Raw genomic sequence first — 9,396 nt, 5'->3', positions numbered from 1 at the left:
CAAAAATATATGCATTTTTAGACCCATATTTTATACTTATTTTTTGTGATATTGCACTTTAATGGAGGGTATTTTTTATGTTTTATTGCAGATTGTTGATTTTTAGGACTTTAAACAAAAAGGAAGCAAAAATGATGAAGTTTGGAGTCAAAATGGAGAAATTAAAAAATTGTTCAGCGCCGACGGCGCTGTTTGACAGAGAGCACAGATTTATTTAAAAGGTCACTGGTGTCGACAACGCCAGTGTCAGGGCAGACCCTATTTCTAGAAGATTTAATGAATTTGGACACTTTTTGAAGAGTTTTTGGATGCACCTATTGGAGAACCGAACCTAGGCTCTATTTAGAGCTAAAATTGATCAGGAAAGAGGCCTTCCTTCGTCCACCTTTACCTTCATTCGCCCCTATTCTCCATCCATCGCCCCTTTTGCTCACTTCTTATCATTCCACGCCATTAGTGAGTTATTTTATATATTTTTTTGAGTTTGTGTGGTGATTTTGAGTGTCAATTAGTCTCTAAGGTGTGTTGGAGAAGGAGAGAAGTGAGAGATTTCTTCTTCCAATATTTCCTAAGAGAGGCTACAAGGGATTTGGTTTGAGAAAGAGTTTCAGATAAGTGTTGTTTGTTTATTATTGTTCTATGAACTTTCTTTTACATATGAAATTTTTATTTTGTTGTATCTTTCTCATGAATTCTGAGTAGTTTCTTTTATATTTCTCCCTACTCTAAGATATGGTGATGTGTATTATTATAATTTTTTAAGATTTCTTTTATTCTATACTTGTGATGTAAAATTTAAAATAAAATAAAATTTAAAATAAAATGTGATGGTTTTTCAACTTCACTCTTAATTTACTTTTTGATCTGACTAATAGAATTGTTAAACATATGATCCAAAAAAATAAAAAAAGCAAGCTAGGAAAATATACTTTGTTGGGTGTAGGATTGGAGATTTCTATGGTGACAGACTAAAAATCCCCAAATCAATCTTAGTGTTTAAAAACTAAAGCGAGAGTTAGCCTTCAGAGGAAGGGAAGTGGGAGTCAGTATCCTCCTAGCCTGACCACGAATTTAGGGACTAAACCTAAGATTAGCCAATGATTTTCTTTAACACTGAATTAGGGTAGAGAATTAAAATTGCTCATATTTGGCACAATATATATTTAAACCATTTATCACATCCCATTTTACAAAAAACTCATTGTAGTGTGAAAAATATTTTTTCATATAAGAAAACTTCAACACATAAACATAGTTTAGTAGTTACTATTTTAAAATTTGCCTTTAAAATTTTGCTAATAATTAATAATTTATTTCTGATAGTATCTAAAACATTCAAAACTAGTGATAGTAGTTTTGTTGTATTTCTGTGAATTTCCTAGTTAATTTATCACTTCAAAATTAAACCTTCCTTATTTTATCGATATTTGGACTTAAATAGAACGTCTTATATTCTTGATAACGATATGTATACTTGCGCAGAATCCCAACATTAAGTGCTTAATGTTATTATTCATAAAATACCACATCAAGTTTTTGGCATCGTTGTAAAGCGAAGTTAAATTTATAAATTTTACACAACTATATTTCATTGGTCATACTTCATTTACTTCTTGATTTGGCTAATTAAGATGTTAATATTTGTTGTGAGAATATGTAAGATCTGAGATGGTATTGTCTCAGTCAATTAATGCTAAGAATCACATGTGAATGTATGGATGAGAATGTAATTCATATGATCAAGTGCAAATAAATAGGGAAATAAAACTTTGAAGAGTGTAGAATTAGAGGACTTTAGAGTGACAGGCTAAAGCCCCTAATTTGGTTTATAGTTTTATGTTTTGATACATGATGTTAGCCTCCAGGTGGAGGAAGAAAAGGGAACTTTAGAGTGAGAGCTAGTATCTTCCCTACCTAGCCCGTCTTCAAGACTATTCAAATTTTAAATTAACTAATATTTTTTTTTATAGCATCTCAAGTAAGGGTAAAGAATATTGTTGTTTCTATTTGACACAACGCAATTTAAATACTTCCACAATAAAATTCCTATACTTATTACTGATTCATGATAAGGAATAAGATATTTTATTTATATTGCCTTCATCTTAAGAATATCTAGTTAAATTTAGTTAGTTGTTTACTTTATTTTCAATTATAAAAAAAAATACTAAAAAGAATCAAACTTTCATTCCCATTATAACATCTGTAGTTTGAGTAAGAATATTTTGCAAAGTAGAATTTGTTATCTAATTTCTTCTGATTTATTTAAATATTATATTTTTCTCAATGTTGTCAATGTGTTCGATATTCGGGGCTTAATCAAAAAATTCTATATTACTTGATAACGATATGTATACTTTCATAGAATCTGATATTTAAATATAATAATTGCATTCTTATTTGCTTCAAAGTTAAGTTTTTGACGTTGTTGCGAAGTAAGAATTATAAGTAAGGAAAAATTACGAATATAATCGCATACATTGTACTGTCATATAAAATCGGGATCAAGTTTTTGGCGTCGTTGCCGGAGAGAATAAAAATTTGTGAAGAAATTTTTAGAAAGTTTTACTTAAACTTTTAGATTTATTTTAGGAATGTTGTAGTGTTGTTTTTATATAAGTTCTTATTTGTGTGATTTTATTTTATGTTGTTTGTAGTAATGTATGTGTAGTTCAGATTCTAAAGGACAAATGCCCTACGATTCTAAATTAGAAAGAACTATTAGAAAAATAAAAAATAAAATGCATAAAAAGACAAAAAAAAATTCAATAAATGGCAAATCAAAATAATCAAAATGCTAAAATTAATCAAGAATTTAGACCTTTAAGAGATTATGCAAACCCTAGAGTAGATAAACTTCATTATAGTATTAAAAAAGCTGCTATAGTGGCTAATTCATTTGAACTTAAACCTGCTATTATCCAAATAGTATCAAATAATTAGTTTAGGGGAGCCAACTGAAGATCTAAATTTACATCTTATCAATTTTCTAGAATTGTGTGTTACATTTAAATATGATGGTGTTTAAGATTATACTATAAGACTTAAGACTTTTTTCTTTTCTCACTAGGGGAAAAGTTTAAGATATGGTTACATTCGTTAGCACTTTGATATATCAGAACTTGGGGTGATTTAGGGTAGAAATTCCTTGCTAAATATTTTCCACCATTAAAAACTACGAAGTTTAGAAATGATATTAAATCTTTTTATCAGTTTGAAGGGGAATCTATTTATGAAGCATGAGAAATATTTTAAGAACTACTAAGAAAGTTTCACACCATGTTTTACCAGGTTGGTTAATAATTCAAACTTTTTACAATTGATTGGCTAGATCTTTTAGAACTATTATCATGTCGCTGTCGGTGGTTCATTGATTTCAAAACGATTTCATGATGCTTATATTTTAGTTGAAGAGATGGCTACTAAGATGGCTACTAATAATTTTTAATATAATAATTTTTAATAGCCTTCTGAGATGGTAAATCCTAAGAAAGTAGACAATATTCATGAATCTGATTCTTTTGCAATGTTAGAAAATTAAGTTGTTACAATTTCAAGAAAGTTAGATTAATTTGTAATGAATTTTTCTCAACCAATTGCAGTGATTGAAGAGAATTTATTGAGTCAAAAGGTAGATTCTCAAGAATCATTAGAAACTTTAAATTCCATAAATAACAAGCAAAATAACCCATATTCAAACTATTATAACCTAGGTTGGAAGAACCATCCTAACTTCAACTGAAATAATACTTTGCGTGGTAATAATCAACAATGGAGGAATAACGAAGTAAACCCATTAGGAAACTAGAAGAACAAAGGTAATAGTAATTATTTACCTACTTATCCTCCAGGATTTAACAGTAATCCACAATTTAAGGAGAAAAATTTGTTTATAGAAGAAGTGGTGTTACAAATGGAAAATCAATTACAAAGTCAAGAAGCTACAATTAGAAATATTGAGAATCAATTAGGACAAATAACAAGTTCGTTAAGTAATAGATCCCAAGGAACACTTCTTAGTAATGCAGAAGTAAATCGAAAAGACCAGAATAAAGAGAAAGTAAAATTCGTTCAACAATTTTGATCATATGACAGATTTTGTTAGAAGGAAGAGTGACTATGATGTTGATTATGATGAGGCAATGACGAAATTCATGAAGGGAGACCATACAAATGAATTTCCTACATGTCCTCGATTCCAACCTTTTAAGAGTCACAAATCTATGGATGAATATATTCCCTTTGATTCTGATAATGATGAGGAGGAAGAGGATTAGATTTGTTTCTTATTCTGTAATAGTTATGATTTCTAGATCTATCTTATGTTGAACTGTTTATGTATGTTTTGTTGCTCTATACTTTATTTTCACTGGTATTTTTGTTACTCTTTTGCTTAGAACTGAATATGTGTTAGAGTAGTTCTTTTACACTATAAATTTTTTCGATATATATGTTTTTAATTTAAATTTTCTACTACTCAATAAGTTTTTTTTTCTATACAATACATGTACTATTCTCCTGCTTAGAATTTTAAAATTTTCTCTTTCTTCATGCTTATTATAAACTTAACTGTCTAAACTAATTTAAAATTTAAGTTTAGGGAGAAGGGAGAAAATTTTTAAAACTAAACCTTATTTGTTTTAAGTAAAATATATTTTCAAAAATTATTTTAATATAACTTGTGGTATGTAGAGATAGCTTGAGATAACAATATTTTTGTAGAGATAGCTTGAGATAACTATTTATTTATTTTACAAATTATTTAGTAAGCTTAAGTAATTTTTTTAATAATAAGATCAATTATGGATTTGAGATATTTAGTATAAGAATATAAAATTTTGTTTTTCTTACTTAAAATAAAGAAAATTATATTTTTGAGAATGTTTAAGATCTTGGTTTTTTATTTGAAAAGAAAGAATTGAGACTTTATGAAAAATATTTTTCAAGTCTAATACACATTTATCAAATAAGGAAATATGAAAAGGTTTTAACAAAAGTCAAATAAGGAAATATGAAAAGGTTTTAACTTTAAGAAGAGGATGGTGGAGTTCAAAATCATTAAAGGCTATCTAGAGATTGTAATTCTCACATGACATAAAAAAAAGATGAGAAAAAAAAATGAAAAACAAAAAGAAAATAAATTTAAGGAGAAGCTTGAGGAGATGCCTAATAAAAAATTGGCTTCACTTAAATCATCTCAAGGAAAATGACTTAATTACATTTCTGAACTTATTTATGAAGTATTAGCATCCTTACTAGTAAGGTTCACATGATATTTTTTTAATGTAATTTTTCTATGTATCTTTAAAATGACAAATTGCAATTATTCTTAAAATAAATAAGAAATCAGAATTCTTAAACTTGACTACTAAATATCTTTACATTCTAGTTTTAACCTATGTTATTAATTTTTTTTCTAAAAGTTTCACTATTGCATTTATAAAACAAAAACTATATAAATCTTCAGGTAAAACTCACTTCCATAAGTTATACTTTTTATACATGTATAAATGTCAATTGAGAACAAGTAACATTTAAGTTTGGGGGAATTAATCCACCTTAAAATTACTTATTTTTTATGCATATTTTATGTACAATTTTTTAGGATATTATACTTTAATGAAAGGTATTTTTATGTTTTTAGTTGCATGTATAATAAAAAGAATTTAAGAGTAAAAAGAAGCAAAAATACATAAAAAAAGGAGCAAAAAATGGGCTAAATAGAAGAAAAGTGTGAAACCAGTTAAACTGGCGCCTAGACGTCAGGATCTAGTAGGCGTCAGATGCAGAACTTGGTTGCGCCTATGCATGACGGTTGGGCGCCTATGTGGCTGAATTTTGAAGAGATGTCTAAAGCAACCCTTGGTCATTTTCTAAGCTTTATAAATATGGATTAATTCCAAAGGGCTAAGGAGTCGAATATAGAGAGTCTCATAGTGTGTTAATGTGTTAAGTGTGTGAGAAGTTTTATTTATGAGTCTTTGTTATTTGAGTCTTTGTTATTTCTGGAGCTTTGTTATTTCTGGAGTTTGTGAGTCTTTGTTATTTTTGGAGTTTGTGAGTCTTGTAAGTGCTGTTAGAATCAGAGAAGTCCGAGAACTTTAAAGGAGTGCTTGGGGGAACATTCCAGATAAGTATTTGTATCTCTCTCATTAAGTTTTATAATTTGGATTGAAATTTTGTAAATATGTTTTTTTTTGTTATCCCTATGCTTCGTGAGTAGTTTTGTTTTCTTTCTCCTTACAAAATGAAGTAACTAAGTAAGGCATCTTTTTATTTTGTTTAGAACTTCTTTTATTCATTAAAATTAAGATGATTTCTTACTGGTCCTTCATTTACTTTACAAATTAGTCATTTGTATTGTTAAAACCTGTTGAGGAACTTATAGATCCGAAAAGGCTAGGATTTCTTGACTTGTAGGTATCACGTTCTATTTTGAAAAGAGCACTCACGATCGTTAAACAGGGGGGTTAAAATAAATAGGGAGATAAGCCTTGTTGGTCATAGAGTTGATGTTTCTAGAGTGACAAGCTAGATTGTCTTATCAATTTGGTCTAGAGATTAGAACTAAGGGTCACTGATAGGTCCTATAGAGAGGGCATAGTGGGTAATCTAGGAGTGAGAGACTAGAAGCTACCCAGCACTATTATACATGTCAACACCAACTTTATATTAGTCAATATTCTTTGCACAATTCAAAAAAAAAGTAAATAAATATGTATGCTCCTATTTGTCACAATACCATATTTAAGTTTCTAAACAAATTTTTAAATCCTTCGTTGATTATGAAATATTGGCAAGGAGATAGTCTCTTTATATATATTGTTTAAGTCATTACATTTACTTTTATTTACATATTTTAGAATTTAGTAAACTTAATTTTCATCTTTATATAGTTGTTGCAATCTTAAGTAAAGTTTTCTTAATGTCAAAGTTTTTGGCATATTAAAAAGCATAAATATCTGCATAATTGCATGTCAGGTCAGCAGGCTAGAACCTACCCAGCATAACCATATAAATTAGGAACTTAAGTTTAGGTTAGCCAATGCTCTTTATGCACTCGAGAGAGAGTAAATAATAGGTATGCTTTATTTTTGGCACAAAGCTACATTTTAACTTTTAAACATTTAATTCCTACAGTGATTATGATCTCTTTGCAAGGGGAAAGAACTTTTATATAATTTGTACTCTTCCTTATAAAATTAGTTTAGAATCTCTGCATTTACTTTTAGCTTAGAAATAAAATTTGTAAGAATTTAGTAACTTTGCTTTACACCTGAACTTGTATCATATTTCCTAAACTAGTGTCTGGAATTTATGTAGAATTTACTAAGTTGAATAAAAATAGTTTCTTAGTCCAACGCCTTCCCTATGGGATCGATACTAGGATTTTAAAAGAAAATCCTATATTACTTGAAACAAAATATATATTTGCGTAGTACCCCTAGTGTGTAAACATTAATTAAACTTTAAATTATACAACATATTTACTATACACACTAGCCGCTAAAATATATTGGGCTAAGTTTTTTGCAATATTTTGGAAACTAAATATCTGTGTAATTGCGGGTCGTGTCACACACACAGACTTGCCATGTATGGGCAAAAAGGGGTATTCTCAAGCTTTGTGACCCATTCTATCTATCAAATAGAAGGGTTACAAGAGAAAGGGAGAAAGAGATCTCCTTTAAAAGTGTGGGTCTAGAGAGAAGAGTCAAAAGCACGGAGGCAAGAAAATCCCCCTCATACGTGTTATGGACCTTCTATTTGTAGGGTTATTAAAACAGCTAGTTGTTCTCGAACAGTTCATGTTTAACTCATTAAGAAGTTAGTATTTAATTTGTTCGCTATGTTAACGAGTTGAACACAAATAACTTTTTTGCATTCGATACATAAACAAGCTGAACATGAACAATGATTTGTTCATTTTGGCTCATTTTTGTTTGAAATAATTATATATATATATATATATATATGAGAATAAATATTATTTTTAAATAATTTAATAAACTATAAGGTTATAAGAATTTATAATAAATTAAAATTATTTTTTAAAAAAATTTACGAACTCAGATAAAAAAAATAACCAGCAGTGACACAAGAATTTTTTACATGGAAAACCGTAAAAGAAAAAACCACGATGCGTAGCCCAACTGAGGAAATCCACTATAAACTGGATATTACATGTATAGTACCTCGTCCCACCGATAGGAACACATTGAACACTCTTATGAGTTACAATGTCGTAGGATGAATAAACTTGTTGTAAAAAGTGGGCGGAGGCCGATGATGATCATTCGTGCTCAATGGTGGTGAATGGCATGGTCAACGGTGGTCGACAGCGGCCGATAGTGATCGACGACAGTTGGCGATGGTCAACGGTGACTGGACTGATGCTTGACTTTAGCTACTCAAAATTTCAAGTTCTTCTTCAGGCTTCAAGCTCTCCTTCAGGCTTCAAACCCTCTTGCCACTCATGAGAGGGGTAGGGTTCTATGTATAGTGTTATGGGTGCAATTAATGCAGGAATATAAACCACATTGATCGGACGGTCTGAAGAGATCTCTAGGATCAAACTGTGTTTGATGTATATTTCAGTGTTTTAACAATGTCAAAATTGAGCAAGCTTGGGCTCGTTGAATTTGTCTTGTCGAGACGCTCGATTCGACTATAGGCTTTCTAGATTCAGTATTTGTTTGACATTCAAAATATGTTTAAAAAACTTTTAAGTGTGATTTAATGACTTGTTATATGGTTGGACTTAGATTGGACTAATTTTGATATCATTGAGTTTGTCTCTTCTTGCTGGTCAGTTTGACTATAAGTTTGCTGAAATAAGAGCTCTGGATGACTTTTATCAATATTTGAATGATTCTTGCTCAAAAGATTATCTTGAGATTAATGTCATGCCCCAAGATTCGTGACAGATGATAAGAATTTATTGATTATATATGGAAGCCCGAAGGCAATAACATTGAAAGGAAGATACAGGGGGTTTAGTTGGCCGTTACAATGAACACACTCACAAGCTATACAAATTGCTCAACAAAAAAGAACAAAAAATATACAAGTATACAAAAAAAACAAAAAGGAATAGAAAATTTACCCCAATAATAGCATCGACAGTCGAAGTACCACACCCGATAACGTCAAGTCGTGCGTTGGGTTGAGAATAACCCCACAATATCGCGAGAGTACCACGACTGATAACACAAAGATGTGTCACAGTGAGAAACCGATCAAACGCGAGACACCACCGTCGACAGCACCAAAAATAAGGCCGAGAATAACACCACATTCCGAGCGTGACACCCGGGGAACCCAGATAACACCAAGAAACAATTACGAAAACTTTTATATATATATATATATATATATATAAATAAAGTTTTAATA

This window comes from Phalaenopsis equestris, unplaced genomic scaffold (assembly GCF_001263595.1).
Source record: "Phalaenopsis equestris unplaced genomic scaffold, ASM126359v1 Scaffold001000, whole genome shotgun sequence".
Lineage (NCBI taxonomy): Eukaryota > Viridiplantae > Streptophyta > Magnoliopsida > Asparagales > Orchidaceae > Phalaenopsis > Phalaenopsis equestris.
The sequence above is the reverse complement of the archived record's forward strand: the minus strand, read 5'-3'. Positions refer to the sequence as shown.